Source organism: Hipposideros armiger, unplaced genomic scaffold (assembly GCF_001890085.2).
Source record: "Hipposideros armiger isolate ML-2016 unplaced genomic scaffold, ASM189008v1 scaffold_381, whole genome shotgun sequence".
Classification (NCBI taxonomy): Eukaryota; Metazoa; Chordata; class Mammalia; order Chiroptera; family Hipposideridae; genus Hipposideros; species Hipposideros armiger.
In genome coordinates this window covers 1,763,550-1,781,208 of record NW_017731731.1, presented here as the reverse complement: position 1 = coordinate 1,781,208, position 17,659 = coordinate 1,763,550, and positions in this window count along the sequence as shown.

Sequence of the window (17,659 nt, the reverse complement as noted above, 5' to 3'; positions counted from 1 at the left end):
TATATATATATATATATATATATATATATATATATACACACACACACACACACACACACACACACACACACACACACACACACACACACATTTCTTATTAGTCTGTTTCTCTGGAGAAACAATTGGAATAGTAAATAATCAGAGTCAGATCATGGTGCCTCGAAGGCTGTAGGCAAGAAGAACCCTAAAAATGGCATTTGAAAAACCTAGCAGATAACATAATTACACATCTTATTTTGTGTCTGGGACAGCTGAAACCTGGAGAGAACAGGAGAATGGCTCAACGTCACAATAGCAACAGAAAATTCAGTTGAAACCAATTTGGTGGGAGTGCTCCTACCACCCTCCCCTCACTAGTTTAAATAGCCTGCGTGAGAAGGACAAACAGGGATAAAAATCAATTAGGACAGGGAAGCTTCTCTCCCTCCTGATGCCCCCCCACCCCCACCCCACCACCCCTCTTCACCAAGGATATTTCAGGTTCTTAAAAACTGTGGCATCCAAGATACAAGTACGAAGTCCGTTGAAGTGCTTGCTAACCAAGTTATGAGATCAGGCACTTCTGCAGACAAGCAATATTTCTTTGGAGCTGTAAACCACCTCATATTAAAGTAGATAATTAATTCTATCCACACCAAGATAATTTAAAATAGAGACTACTTTAAAAAAAATTATCAATATTTTCTAATTGGTAAAATTTGATTTGGATTGTTAACTCTCCCAGTTAAAAGCCTTGGATGAATATTTCTCTGGAATAACACAGGTGGAGGAGATATGGAAAAGAAAAGAATATAGAAACCTGAGTGAAAACACTACAAAGAAGTATTTTTTTCTAAAATGATCTGTTAGTGATAAGCTAAAAAATAATGAAACCTAAATTTCCTGTCATTTGCTCACTCAATAAAAGAACCTCTGGAAAGCTATAGTTAGTTGCTGTGCAGAAAATGAGTATTAACTATCAAGTGTCAAAATCTCAATGCTCCCAGATTTAACAACAGATTTTTCTGAATAACTCCCACGTTGCCTTCATTGGGGTCAGGGCAGGTTAAACTCTGAAAATGAATAGTTGGGAAACAGAACACTAAACCTCAGCTACATGACCATTTAGCTGTTTATTTACACACACAAATGCAAGTTCATTTCCATCCTTAAAAGCTAGCAAAGGGGAAGGTTAAATATCTCTGCCATTTGGTCCATTTACTTGAGGAGTTTGTCATTAGGGAGAATCATATTCAGCTGGCAACAGATAAATGACTTCTCAGAGAATGTGGGGTAAGCAGAAACCTCACTCTCCTGCTGTCACATCTGATGCTGACAAATTGAAATAATAGGGGCAGAGAATTTAAAGAGCGGTGGAGGAGGAGTGGAAGGAGGAAAGAGGAGACAGAGTGAGACATAAAGAATAAGAATAAGAACAAAAAGTTTTGGTCAGAGCAATAGTCTTGTGCTTGCTTGACACCCTAAAAATATTCATAGTAAAAGAGCGACCTCTCCTGGCCACAGGAAGGAAATTCAAGAACTTCTCTTTCTCAGCAAAGTTGGTGAAACTTCAAAGATGGATGAATCACTACATTGAAAAAGACCTGCATTCAAAGTTTAATAAACCTGCCATTGTGCACTAAAAAAATGAACCCCATAGAGAGATTTCCGGTCAAGATGGCAGAGTAGTTAAATGCTGTGCTTGCCTCCTCTCACAACCACTTCAAAATTACAACTAAGCTACAAAACAACCATTATTGAGAATTGCCTAGCTGAAGTCTAGCTGAACAGAAGTCCTGAAACTAAGGACAAACAGAAGAGCCATGTTGAGACTGGTAGGAGGGGTCAAAGCGCGGAACAGACTGGTCCCACACCCACATGTGGCGGTTAAACATCAGGAGGAATATCTCAGCTGCGGAGGTCCCCCCCTGAGGATTGAAGTGCCCCAGACCCATATCAGACTCCCCAGCCCAGAGTTCTAGTGCCAGGAAGAGAAGTTCCCATAATTTCTGGCCGTGAAAACCAACAAAGATTGCGGATGAATGACATGAGGGGTCTGGATTCACAGACACTTCTCATGAAGGGACTGTGCACAGACTTACTTGCTGATGGACTCACTCTGAGCTCCAGTGCTGGGACAGCAGCTTGAAAAGCACCAGGGATGTATGGGGAGGAACTGAATTGCCTGGCTTCAGGGCGAAGGCTGGAGAGGCAGCTTTCTCCCAGAAGGAAATGCTGGCAGAAGGCAAAGTTTCTTTGTTGAGCCCTCCCCCCTCCACCTCCCAGCATGCAAACGCAGGCAGGTGCCCACATCTGCGTCTCCGTCAAGCTGGCTCACACCATTCATCTGCCCATCCTGGTGATTCCCTTTGGTGGGACTCGCAGTCCCACCAAAGCCGCTTCCAGTGGCTTTTGCATACAAATGGCCTGTCTTGGCTCATGCTGTGGAATTTCCTAAAATCTCTCTAAGGTTCACAAACCCCAAGCAAGTAACATCTGGCCTCGCCATGCCCTGTACCTCTTGCTAAGCAGCCCCAAGCCCAGCATTAGTGGCAGCTGGCTTAGATTCACAGCTCAGCCTCTCCCAGGCACCTTCAAGCCCAGTACAGGTGGAAGACATCTGTAGATTGCTTTGTGGCTCATACCAAATCACCCCAAGCAGGGCACAGGTGAAGGCTGAATTTTGCCTGTGGCAGGGCCCCTCCCAGAAGGCCAAAGGGCCATGATGGGGCACCACCAGGCCACCTCCACAAACAACACACACAAAGGGCCAACTGGGCAGGCACCAGAGCCCTGCTAAAGCACATCCTATGCTGTAGGGTCAGCCCCTGCACAAGAGTTCCTCCATATAGTCACAGCCAGTCCTCATACCAATCAGTCTGTAGGTCAATCCCTCCCACTGACATGCAAACAGCAACCAAGGCTCAACACAACGAACAGGCTTGCAGCACCCAGCTCAGGTGACCAGGGGGACTGCACCACTAGACCCCACAGGACACCTATTACATAGGGCCAATCTACTAAGATTGGGAGACATAGCAGCTCTACCTAATACATAGAAGCAAACACAGGGAGGCAGCCAAAATGGGGAGACAAGGAAACATGTCCCAGATGAAAGAACAGAGCAAAGCTCCAGAAAAAGAACTAAACAAAATGGACACAAGCAATCTACCAGTGGCAGAATTCAAAACTCTGGTTACAAGGATGCTCAATGATTTCAATGAGAACTTCAAGTAAGAGATTGGAAAGATAAAAGTGGAGATAGATAACAAAAAAGGGTGAGTCAGAAATGAAAAATACAATAACTGAAATGAAGAATACATTAGAGGGAATGAACAGTAGATTAGATAAAGCAGAGGATCGAGTCAACAATATAGAAGATAAGGTAGCAGAAAACACCCAATCAGAACACCAAAAAGAAAAAAGAATCCAAAAAAAATAAGGACAGTTTAAAGGGCCTCTGGGACAACATCATGCATAACAACATAGGTATCATAGGGGTACCATAAGGAGAAGAAAGAGAGCAATTAATTGAAAACCTATTTGAAGAAATGATGATAGGAAACTTCACTAACCTGGTGAAGGAAATAGACATACAAACCCAGAAAGCACAGAGTCCCAAACAAGATGAACCCAAACAGGCCTACACCAAGACACATCATAATTAAGAAGCCAAAGGTTAAAGACAAAGAGAGAAACCTAAAAGCATCAAGAGAAAGACAGCTAGTTACCTACAAGGGAGCTTCCATAAGACCGTCACCAGGTTTCTCAACAGAAACTTTGGAGGCCAGAAGGGATTGGCACAAAACATTAAAAGTGGTGAAAAGCAACGACCTACAACCAAGATTACTCTACCCAGAAAAGCTTTCATCTAAAATTAATGGATAGATAAGGACCTTCCCAGACAAGAAAAAGCTAAAGGAGTTCACCACGACCAAACCAGTATTACAAGAAATGTTAGAGGGACTTGTAAGAAGAAGAAAGATAAAAAACATGAATAATAAGCTAGCAATAACTATATATCTATCAACAATTACTTTCAACATAAATGGATTAAATGCTCTAAACAAGAGACTTAGGGTGGCTGAATGGATAAGAAAACAAGACTCTTACATATGCTGCCTACAAGAGACTCAATTCAGATTGAAAGACGCACATGCAGACTGAAAGAAAAGAAATGGAAAAAGATATTTCATAAAAATGAAAAAAAAAAAGCTGGGGTGACAATACTTATACCAGACAAAATCAACTTTAAAACAAAGACTATAACAAAAGACAATGAAGGACCCAGTAATCCCACTTTTGGATATTTATTTGAAGAAACCCAAAACACTACTTCAAAGGGACATATGCACCCATATGTTTATTGCAGCATCATTTACAATAGCCAGGATGTGGAGGCAGCCTGGGTGTCCATCAATGGATGAATGGATAAAGAAGAGGTGGTACATACACAGTATGACAGTTAAGTTTGCAAACTCATCCTAGAAAAAGCGCTACATACCTCATTGCTGAATATCACTATGGTCACCTTTGAAGTACTCCCCTTGGGAAGCTATGCACCGACTGTCACCAGCACCTAGTCCCCCCTTCCAAGCAATTTTGGAACTCTTTTTCTGGAATGGCCATCACAGCTGCCGTCATATTACCCCTGATGTCCTGAATGTCATCAGAATGTCTTCCTTTCAATATTTCTTTTATCATCAGGTAAAGAAAGAAGTCATTGGGGGCCAGATCAGGTGAGTAGGGAGGGTGTTCCAATACAGTTATTTGTTTACTGGCTAAAAACTCCCTCACAGACGGTGCCGTGTGAGCTGGTGCATTGTTGTGATGCAAGAGCTCCTGTGGGGCCATTTTTGCACACAGCTTTCTCATGCCAAGATTTTCAGTTAAGATTTTCTGTTGATGTTTCCTTGGTTTGCTATGCTTCTCACAGTCAGCCGGTGATTTTGATGCACAAGTTGATGGATTTTTGCATTGTTTTCATCAGGTCTGCTCGTTACTGGCCGCCCTGACCTCTCTTCATCAGTGATGCATTCTCTCCCCTCAGGAAAACGTTTAATCCATTTGTACACTTCTGTTTTCCTCATGGCGTTATCCCCATAAACTTAGACTAACATGTCCCTGATTTCACTTCCACTTTTGCCAAGTTTAATAAGAAAGTTGATGTTTGTTCATTGTTCTAATTCAGACATTCTCACGAGAGCACACAAAAACATGCAACAATAATGAACGCCACTCAGCAAGACACTGCCACACGTCAACACGAACACAGCTGTGAGACACTGATAAACCAAAGTTATGAAACCTTACCGAGCTGTTTGTACAGTACTGCCAATGTAAGTGCACCGTGGCAAGTCCATGAACTTAATTGTCAGACCTCACATATACAACGGAATATTTATTTACTCAGCCATAAAAAGAAAAAGAAATCTTGCCATCTGCAATAACATGTATGGACCTAGAGACTATTGTGCTGAGTGGAGTAAGTCAGACAGAGAAAGACAAATGCCATATGATTTCACTTACATGTGGAATCTAAAGACCAAAATAAATGAACAAACAAAACAGAAACAGATTCATAGATACAGAGAACATTTTGATGGTTGTCAGATGAGAGGGAGCTTAGTGGGGGCAGGTGAAAAAAATGAAGGGATTATGAAGCACACATTGGTAGTTACAAAATAGTCATGGGGATGTAAAGCATAGCATAAGGAATATAGTCAATAATATTGTAATAACTATGTATGCTGTCAGAAGGGTACTACATTTATCATAATGATCACTCATAAATTATATAAATATCTAATCACTATGTTGTACACCTGAAACTAATATAATATTCTATGTCAACTGTAATTGAAAAAAATTTTTTAATAAATAAATAAAAATTTTAAACATAAAATAAAATGCACCCCATAAACTATAAAACGCAACTCAAGTCAGTGTCCCGAGGGTGATGAGTTCCAGCAAATCCAGCAAGAATTTAGGCTTGGACGTGATCTTGCTCACCATCATCCAGTTAAATGAAGTAAAGTCAGCTCACATTTATCCTTTTAGGGTGAAGCAACTTTTCCAGAATATAATTCAGGAGCAAAGACTACACTTACTCTTCCAAAGTAACAGGAATGGGCAGGACATGTGAGGTCACAGTGAGGTCACGGTGGCTCATTTGGGCTCCATCTGGAACCAGATAGACTTACATTTGTAAGCTGGGTTTATATAAATAAGTAACTTTGGACCAAGGCTTCACAGTCTGTTTTCCCAACTGTATAATGTGCACAGTACCACTTACTCGCAGGGTTTTTCTGAGGACTCCTTACGAGAGCATGTGAAGCACCACAAGTAGGAAAAGCTTGGTAACACTGGGCCCCACCTGCGTGGCATGGCTCTCACGGCATACGGTACAGCTCACAGTTAATGAAGTTGTGCATCCAACGTTTGTACATCAGTTCTTTTCTTTTACATTTACTCTTTAAAAGAAACTGAAGATAATTATTTCTTTTAACATTTTATTGTGGTGAAATATGTGTAACATATGCCATTTCAACCATTTTGTAAAAGTTTTATAGTCTGCTTTATTTTTATTAAAAAAATTTTTTTTTCAGTTACAGTTGACATTTAATATTATTTATATTAGTTTCAGGTGTACAGCATAGTGGTTAGACATTTACATAATTTATGCAGTGACCTCCCTGATTAGTCTAGTACTCACCTGGCACTATACACAGTTGTTGCAACATTATTGACTATATTCTCTACTTCACATCTTTGTGACTATTTTGTAACTACCAATTTGTACTCCTTAATCCTGTCCCCTTTTTCACCCTGCTCCATTTTTAAATGGCATTAATCACCTTCTCAACTTTGTTTTTTCTGGTATTTATTTCTGGTATTTATTTCTGGTATTCACTGGTATTTATTTCTAAAACTTGTCATCACCCCAAACAGAAACTCTATACCCATTAAACAATACCTCCCAATTCCCCTGACTCCTTCCCCCTCCCCACCCCTGGTAACCTGTAATCTACTTTCCATCTTTATGAATTTGCCTAATCTAGATTTTTCACAGAAGTGGAATCATACAATATTTGTCCTTTTGTTACTGGCTTATACTATTCAGCATAATGTTTTCAAGGCTCATCCATGTTGCAGCATGTATCAAAACAGTTTTCCTTTTTTATGGCTGGATAATAGTCCACTGCATGTATGTACATTTTGTTTATCCATTCATTTGTTGATGGACACTTGGTTTGTTTCTACCTTTTTGCTATTGTGAATAATGCTGCTATGAACATTGATGTACACACATCTGTTTGAGTGCGTGTGGGTATCTACCTAAAAGAGGAACTTCTGGGTCATATGGTAATTCTATGTTTAACTTTTTGAGGAGCTGCCAAACTATTTTCCACAGCGCCTACACCATTTTACATTCCCACCAGCAATGCGCAAGTGTTTCAATTTATCTACATCCTTGCTGACACTTGTTATTTTCTGTTTTTTGATTATCACCATCCTAACAGGTGTGAAGTAGTACCTCCTTATGGTTTTGATTTGCATTTCACTAATGACTAAAGATGTGGAACATCGGGTCTTTTTTTTTTTTTTTTTTAGAAATGTCTATTCAAGTTCTTTATCTATATTCTAATTGGGTTGTTTGTCTTTTTATTATTGAGTTGTCAGTGTTTTTTGTTTGTTTTGCTATGTTTTACATTCTAGATAGTAAACACATCAAATATATGATTGGAAAATATTTTCTTCCATCTGTAGGTTGTATTTTTACTTTCTTTATAGTGTCCTTTGATGCATGAAATTTTAATTTTGATGAAGTCCAACTTGTCAATTTTTTTGTTTTGTTGCTTGCACTTATGCTATTAATTTTAAGAATACTTTCAGTGATATATGGGATATAAAACTGAAAGCAACAAAGGAACAAGATAAACAAACAAAGAAACAAAAACTGATAGACATAGATAATAGTTTAGTGTTTACCAGGGGGGAAGGGGGGAAGGGGGTGGTAGATGAGGGTAAACAGGATCAAATATATGGTGATGGAAGGAGAACTGACTCTGGGTGGTGAACACACGATGTGATATATAGATGACGTATTACAGAATTGTATACTTGAAACCTATGTAACTTTACTAACCATTGTCACCCCAATAAACTTTCATTTGAAAAAAAAGAAAATTAAAGAATACATTGTCTGCGATGGCCACACCTTGTTTTGGGGTGAAAATAAATACCTACTTGCTTACCACTTCCTGCAGCAGCTTCGTTGTCTTGCATATGAGGCTCTGCTTCCAACCAGAACCCTTTCAACCAGAGCCCGCTCCTGCACAGACCTTCAGCACCCACATGCCGGAACTCCTGAGCCAGCCTAGCCAGCTCATCAGTTCTACTGGGTTGTCGGAAAAGTCATGACTCATTTTTGCAACGAAATACATAGAAAAAAACATGTCATGACTTTTCCGACAACACAATACTTGGAGTCCTTGCTTGTTGTACAACAAAGCACCAGTTTCTGCAAACCAGTGCCTGAAAACCTGAGGAATGTAACGCCTGATGTTAACAGCAGGTATAACAATGGTGTTACATCTAGGTCCCCACAGGTTGTGGCCCCAAATTTAAACCCCCACAATCATCTAACATCTCTCTTCTCATGCTCCTTCTGTGATTCCTGCCCCCTCTTCCTCCTAAATTGTCCCATTATGTCCTCCAGGTTGCTCAAACCCTGGTGAACAGCTGGCACCGTCCTCAGCCCCCATCACGTTGCTCACTGTCATATTGAAGTCGCCTGCGTTTGCATGGAATTGGTGAGACCAAGGACACATGTCCACATTCTGATTGCAAAGGGCATGCGAGACGGCTGGGAAAGGCAGTGTACCAGATTCTACCTCGAGAAGGCAGGACAAGGTTGCCCAGGTGAGATGCTGTCCAAAGGCAAGGAGGGTGTACAAATGATGCTGGGTAGCCATGGCTGGCAGAGGCCGGTTACCAAGGTTTTTACAGTAATAAGGCAAGAGGAAATATTGGCAATGGAGAAGGTTTCAAGGGAAGGGATCGATGATGGATTGGATGTAGATGACGAGAGAGACTAGTTGTCCAGCGTGATCAACCCAATAGAAGGTGATGCCATTTACTGAGATGAAACATGATAAAAGAAGACAAAGTAAGAGTGGAAATGATGAGCTCAATTTTGTAAATAGCTTGAGGTGCTTGTAAATTTATAGCTCAAAGAAGTTTTCAGATTCTCAGACTCAGTTGGGGAACGTATGTGTGGCTATCACCAGCAGATTCTCATCTGAAAGCCTTTGCTCAGGCTGACCTCTGAAAACCTGAGTTGTCTCTCCTATCTCTGAGCTCTATCCTCCAGTTAAACCCCACTTAACCTAGTTCATCGCTCAGGGCCTCAGTTCTCATCTGTAAAACGAGAGAGGGTTAGCAAAGATGACCTTGAAGGGTCCTTCATATCCTCTCGGCACCAGTTCTAAATAAGACGCAGCACTGCATTGATTGACCACCAGAGGGCACCAGAGAGGCGTCCTCACACGGAGCTGCAACGGAAGGGCCCTGGGCCAGCCGGATGCTGCGAGGGAGATGAAAGGGGTGGAACAGGAGCCTTCCACACCCTCCTTACACGGGCAAATCCTTACATCTGAAAATATCGTTCAATAAGCAGCATCAGCAGCCAACTTCCTATTGTCTTTATACTCCTTATCACCTTGTTAAGGTAAAAAGCATTATCCTGCTCTTCATTGCCAGCGCTGGAGCCAGTTAGATGTATGCATTTTCAAGGTAAATTAGATCCAATAATTTTCAGTCCCATTATAAGACTAACTAGGAGAAAAGGATTAAGTTACTTGTCTATGAGTGATACAGACCTTTAGTTCACGGCTCTGCTGGCTCATTAAAATCACCTGGATGCTTTTAATATATACTGATCCCAAAGCAGAGCGAAGTGAGATGCCACAGCTCTCCCTTGGAACTTGGGACAGATCCCTGCTTGTTCCTCACCTCCCGCCACCTCCCTCCTGCAAACTCACAGCGTTGTTGCTAAATTCAACTTCTCTGTGCGTCAACCCTGAAAAAGAAACACTGGAGACCATCCAACGCGTGCCCAGCAGGAGACAGTAGTGCACACGTGGTACCTTCAAAGCTGCTTTGGCAAAAAGCTGTTAACGCGGTGTTAAGGCAGAGCTCGTTGTATTATCACCCTTATTAACAGGATCCTAAAACGTTCCGTTTGTACTTTTTCAAAGAATCAGAGACAGCGTCCTGATCCTTGTCTATCTAGCGTTCTGTTATTATAGTCAATCAATGAATTTTCTGGCTAGAAATGTGGGGGTATTTGCCCATCTTCTCTGTGTGTGGTCTAATCCTGGCCATTAACACTTAACAGACAAGCTGCAGTGGTGTACATCACAATTTCTCTGAGCCTTCTTTTCTCGCCTTTAATATGGAGATATCTGCTCAATGCATCTCACAGGATTTTCTGAGAGGCAGACAGAATAATGGCTAACAAGATGCTTTGAGGTGTACAAAAGGATGCAAATGCCAGGTGAGAGACTATTTTAAAGGTGAGGGTCACGTCACAGTGTTTTACTTACAGTTAGCCCAAAATGTAAATGATCCAAATATCTGAAATTATTCAATTTAAGTTGCGACCCTCAATTTTTTTTAGCAAGTAGTTGAGGGCCTGTGGTGGGGCCACTCAAAAGAAATCTTTGTAACCCTTATAAACAATGTTAGAAGGATGCTTAATGATACAGGTAACTAACTATTCATGGTGTATGATAAGTGGAATAAAGCAGACCGCAGTATAATAAGGTACAATATGACATTTAAATATGCATATATTTATATCTGTGTATTAGTTAGATATGCATAGACATATATAAAATGGGGGTGGGGGTGGGGAATGAAAGACAATACCCAGAATGGAAGCAAATAATGGTGATGTCTGGGGAAAGCACCATCCGCTGTGCGTGGCTGCCTTCCTGTGTCACTTTTCAGACTGAAGAATGAGAAATAGGCTAATGGGACAACTAGGTTTTGCTTCATCTTAATATGTTATTAATTTATATTAATATAAATAAAGTACAGAAATTTGAACGTACATTAATTTAATACTTTAAAAAATAAACACAAAGAAGAAGAATTCAAGTGAATACACGTCAATAAATGCAAGAAATTTTAGATGTCACACCCTTGAAACTCCTCAGGTTGCACTTTGCTTCTCTATTCCCATTTCACATCTTGATCGCCTTCTCAGGAAGTGCTGGGGGGCTGCGGAGAAGGAAGGGAAATTGGCTCTCAGTGTATGGAAGAGCTGTATAGCATATATCAGGGGCATTTCGTGCATTTATTGTGCCAGACTGGGCGCTCCCTGGGGCAGGAATTATGCTTATCCACATTAGGTGCTCAATCTCTATAATAGGTACTCAATAAATGTTAGTTAGATCTATGGATTTTCAAGTGGCCAAGGTAAATTAGATCCAATATTCAATCCAATTACAAGACAGAGAGTCAGGAAATGATTAGTTTCTTGCCTGTGGTTGATAGACTCCTGTAGCTCACAGCCCTACTGGTACATTAGTCACCTGGATGCTTTAAATACAATGAAATCAGATGTAGCTCTCCCCTATTCTTTTTAACTGCTGCTAAAATACTTAGCGTGGATCATTCATTGAACTTTTCCATCCACACCCCCCACCCCTTCTTTCTCTCTCATTTAACTATTTGCTACTATTATAAACCCTATAATATTTGTACACACCTCCTTGCTTAGGTAAAATAAAAATATTAAACATTTATTTTCTGTTGCAAAGGTTCATGTAAAAAAAAAACAACATTAGAAATAGGTTTTATTATATGTAGAATTAGTCCAAATGGGGTTATAATAGCTAGTTAATATTGGGCCCACTCGCTGAGTCCCTGCGCAGTCTATGCATTGCTGCCAGCTTCTTCGTCTGAGAGACCCCAGAATCTTCCAACTTGTCCCCCTTCTTCACAGCTGCCACATCCCAAGTTTGGCTGTTCAATATGAGCAGCGGGGATGCTGAGTGAAAATCTATCGAACTACTCCTCACTCTACGGTCGTCCCAGGAAACAAGTCCAAACGAACGTTTCTTGTTTTGGTTGAAGTTTCTCTAAGGGTAAAGGAAATCAAAATAACAAACATGAGAAGTTAAAAAATATCATGAAACCTCCATTTTAAAGCCCTGTCTATGTTCTATTTTGACCTTTTCATAGGCCTGACCTTTCTCTCAGCCCATCTGTGACTCCATCTAACAATCCTAAGGATTGTCTCCAGTTTTTGACCTGTGGAGCTAACCTGCTCTGCACCCTGAGCAGGTCAGAAGCTCCCACGTGATCCTGCGCCAGGACTCACAGAAACTCCGGCTCCTTTACACCTGGCTCCTAATTTTCAGTCTACCTCCCAGAAAGGATGGGAAGGAGGCTCTGAAGAGTGTGTTCCCTGTGTGGCTTTAGAGTTCCCACTCTTGACTGTGGGGAGGTCACTCTCACCTCTTGAGTCAACAGTGTAATTTTAATTTACAGAAATTCCATGTGCGCTGAATGAGATTTAGTAAAGACAAGGAAAAAATGAAAATCAGTTGATGGAATTCTATGCATATTTGTGTTTTAGATTTCTGTGTGTGTGTGTGTGTGTGTGTGTGTGTGTGTGTGTGTGTGTATGTAGGATTATCTAATACAAAATTCAAACAGAAAAAAAGATTTTAGTAAATTTTTCCCATCTTAGTTAAGACATGTATTGTACGATAGGTTTTAATTCTTTTTTAATTGGGGTGCTTCAGACTCAGTCATCTGAACATGAATTATTGAGTACTATGGTAAGTGGCATAGGATAAATCTACAAATTGCTATTTTGATCAAAGCTTCTATGTTTGTTTTAAAAATGAAGTACATAAATTAAATGCATTTCAAGGTAGCTTTCCCATTTTTTTAAAAAAGTTTTACATAAAAACTTTTTAATTCTAATCACTTATATCCCTGTCAAGTCTAGATTTAATTTTACATATTTTAACAAGGAGATGAGTAACTTTACAAGTGACTACAAATCCCTAATAAGAGTGAAATAAGCATTTTCTAGCTTCTTGTCTACAAAGACCAGTTTTCACTTGATTGGTCAAAACCACAGCCAGAAGTTTCTAAAACCAACTTGGCACCCCATCATCACCTCAGGACATGGACAAGTTGAGATGCCATGAGGTTGAGAACCTATGGTCTCCCAGTTCTGGGCGGGCACTGGGAGGAAACAGGAAGTGACCATGCGTTGATTGACACCATGATGAAGTAGGCACTTTGAGGTAAAGAAGGGTCATGCAGCCGGTAGATAAAAATGTCAGGGCTCAAGCATACAGGGTCCCATGCCAAAGCCACTCGGCTTTCTCTCCATTCAGCCTCCCTGATTCTCAACGGGGCGGGACGAGTGCGAACGGGTGGACTGCTGTCTAAAATAATCCAAACTTCTCAGACAACAGTTTTCAATTTTATCTCAGAAGCTCCCCGAAATAATTTTTGAAACTATGTACCCCCTCTCATTGGCACCTAAATGTTTTTCATCATAAATGTGAATTGTTTCAAAGGATGCATTGTAATTTCTGGTGCTGGTACATTAGGACAGTAATGGTTCCGAACGGTAGCACGTCCCTGGATCTGTGTACTGAGCAGCCCCTCTGGGTTTGGCCACGTGACTTGCTTTAGCCAATGGGATATTAGCAAACTTGAGTCAGGAAGAAGTTTGAAAACTGCTTTTGCATGGGGGCTTGCCAGCATGCTCTTTGGAACCCTGAGGCCACCATGTGTAATTGCCTGAATATTTGTGTCCTCACCCCCTCCCCCCCCCCCAATTCATATATTGAAGCCTTAACCCCTCAATGTGATGGTATTAGGTGGTGGGGCCTTTGAGAGATGATTAGGCTTAGATTAGTTCATGAGGGTGGTACCCTACTGAAGGGATCAGTGCCTTAAGAAAAGAGAAATAGATTTCTCTCCACACACAGGCACTGAGAAAAGGCCACGTGAGGACATAGCAAGAAGGTGGCTATATATAAGCCAGAAAGTAGGACCTCATCAGGAACTCAGTCTGACGGTACCTTGATCTTGGGCTTCCAGCCTCCATACTGCAAGAAATAAATGTCTGCTGTTTAAGTCACCCAATCTATGGTACTTTGTTATATCAGCCCAACCTGACGAAGACACCATGTAAGGAAGCTTTTACTAGCCTCCTGGCAGAAGAGAAATCACGTGGAGTGGAGACAAGTTGGCCCAGCTGAGGCTCTCCAGACCAAACAGCTTTCTACGTGACAGGCATGTGAGTGAGACCATCCAGCCCCAGTGCAGCTGAGCCACCAGCTGACCTCAGAGATCAGCCAAGACCAGGACTGCCCAGCTGACCCACAGAATCACGGATATCATAAATGTTAAAGGCACTAAGCTTTAGGGTGGTTTGTTACATAGCAACTAATACATTTGCATATTGTAAAGTTTGATATTTTAAAATAATTTTTAATGTATCCAATACAATCTAAATACCATAGCAATGTGATGCCCATCTCTATTTAAAAATATATGTAAAAACAAAAAATTTCACATCATTCTTTTTTCTTTGAACTCATTTTTTAAGTCCACTGTCACCCTGACATACTGCTTTACAATAAAAATAGCATTATAAATTTATTTGTTAAACGTTTTGGCATTTCCTGTGACCATAAATCTCAAACTATTTAAAAAATCACTTCTGAATTGAGTTATGATGACAATCATCATTGGTACACAATTGAGCAATATGAAAGTATATATAGATTAAAAATTATTAAATATACAAAGTAAAATTTCCCTGGAAACATTTTCTTAATGATATGGAAGGTTTTTTTCTCAATTAGTTCATGTATCCATGAATGGATCTTCCTTTTAGCTAGAGAGAGTTCAGCATGAATTCTGTATCTACTTTTCTTTTTCATTGATGCAAGAACCAGCAAACATTGTATGAAGACTACAATGGGAGGGAAAGGAGTTTTATTATGACAGTGTCACTCAATTCCTTGATCCCTTGGATTATAGGCCCCAAATAAGAGAGATCATCAATAATTATTTTTAATTATTTTCAATGACCTGACACCTTGATTAAGTCCTTCAAGCTGATTAAAAGCAAATGTGAAACCACTTGACTTGAGAGAGGATTAGCTCCCTAGTAAGTGGGGTCATTTCCTTTCTCAACACACCACTTCTCTGTGTCTATTTGTTTGATGTCCCAAAGGTTTTTGCCCCAAAGTATGATCTGGGACAGATGATAAGTGTCTTCCTTTTAGAAAGTGAGAGAAAAATGATTGTGAAAGAGAAGGGAGGGAGAGAGCTTACGCATCCATCAGAGGCACGTTCTTAGGTGAATCAGTTTTAGAAAAGAACATAAGGATGTTGAGCATCTGTTCATGGATCCCCCTGAGGCTCTCTGCATCCTTGAACCCCCTGGAAAGTCACATTTTGGTTCAAGGGTCACTGCTCTATTGAGTCTGGTTCATCATTCTTTCTCTAGTGGCGAGAAACTCCCTGAGACTAAAAGGTGTATTGAAATTCCATTGTCCCTTTCCCAGCTCTACTACAAAAACCTTTCTTTTTCCATAATGGCTTTTAATAAAAGACATTGAGATTTGTTTCAAGTGACCAGAAACTTCATCCCAGCCATCCGCCCCTACCTGATTTTCTGTGCATTCCCAAAACTAAGGAATCCTATCCTTGCGCCCATAAATACCTTCCCACCTGCTAGATTTTATTAGTGAATTAAATTACGATCTGCTTGAGCCAGAATTTGATCCTGTGGCAACTCTGCTTCAACTATTGAGTCATATTTACCCCCCCCCCTTTTAAGTCTATAAACCCTTATTTGTTTTTCAAAAGGCTCTTTTCTTCAATAGGTATGTGGGGATGTTGGGCAGAGGAATGGGTTGCCCCAGCTTGTCTGTGGCATCAAATTGATTTTATCACTACCATAAAAGCTCAACCTTCACTTAAATCTGAGGGCAAAACAAGCAGCATGTATGGGGTGAGGGATATTTAAAATCCCCGGAGATTTGAAAGTGAGAATGCATGACGTTCAACTCATGTCACCGTAAATATCCAAATCCTGTAGACAAGTATTTGAACATTCCAGTAAAACTGAGTGTGGACTGAAGGAAAGAGGAAAGACCGGGAGAAGGCCTGGCTTACTAAGCATATCTGGCCCAGGAATCTAAATACAAGCTCAGGTGAAAAGGCCAACTTCCCATGTCTGTGACAAAGTGAAGGCATTAGACAGGAAGTAAGATCCTGACGACCCACCAAAAGCCAACAGGAGTGTGGCAGCCCACAATTAAGAAATGTGCATATAAAATTTTTAAATGGGTATAAATGCATTTATAAAGGCATATATCTATGCCTGCAAAGTAAAGAAGCAATTGGATCTGTGCACAGAGAATATGCAGCATGGGTGTTCATGGCATTTTATATAAAAGTAAAAACTAGAATCCTTGATCTTTATCAGCAGGGAATTGGATATATAAATTATAGAACATTACAGTCTGTCTATTAAGATGAGTTACTATGTAGCTATGACTTAGAGTGATGTAGACCTGTTTAAAATGTCATAGGAAAATGTCCACCATTATGTTTAAGGGTAAATATCAGGTTAATATAAAAGCATGTGTTAATAGTATAAACTCATTTTGTGTGTGTGTGTGTGTGTGTGTGTGTGTGAGAGAGAGAGAGAGAGAGAGAGAGAGAGATTGCACACCCATGTATATCTTCAAGAAACCAGTCAGGAAAGACACAAGTCCAAACATTAACATTTTGATTGAAAGGGGAGGTGTTAAAAATCAATTGACCATTAATATTTAAAGCACAAGGCAGACAGATGTCAGGCAGATAACGAAAGCACACAGCTGAGCATGACGGAATACAGGACATTCGGCTTAAGATGAAGACACGGAACTCAGAAACCAAGGAGTTCTTGGGGAACGGCCCAGGAAGCCCCAAGTGGCTTTCAGGAAAAGGGGCGAAGTCCTGAAGCCAAACAGGATGGAGCTGGGGCTCAGAAAGATGATAGCAACTGTTAGGGTCCCACTGGCTAAAAAACCCAACTTCGGTTTGCGTTGGGTGCAGAGCATGTTGAAACATTATGGAAAATAAAGACCTTTTCTAAGGGATTACATCCTATGGTGGTTCCTGATTTAAGAATTTTTAAAGACCCTGGATTTAAGTTTATGAAATGTCATGCGTCTCCAACCTGAGAGTAGTTGAGTGCAGACAATGTTAGGTGTGCGTGTGGATAATAACCCCAAGTCACTAGACAACAGCAAGGATCTACTATCTCTGGGTTAGAAACCACCGGCCCAGAGTGACAATCTGTTAATAGCAGTGACATGAAGACATGCCGATTCATCACTTTACACTGAACACATGGTGGAGTGGTGGACAGGGGTGACGTTAGACACTGCCCCAGACACAGGGGAATTTAGCATCTAAAAGTTAATTCCTACTGTTGAAAGTTTGGAATAGACCAGAATCAACTACTGTAGATGAATGATATTTACAATAATATACAATGCATTCTACTGGTATTGGGGGATAGGGGTTATGACAGGGAGGACAATGGAAACAAAGTGATCCCAGTGACATG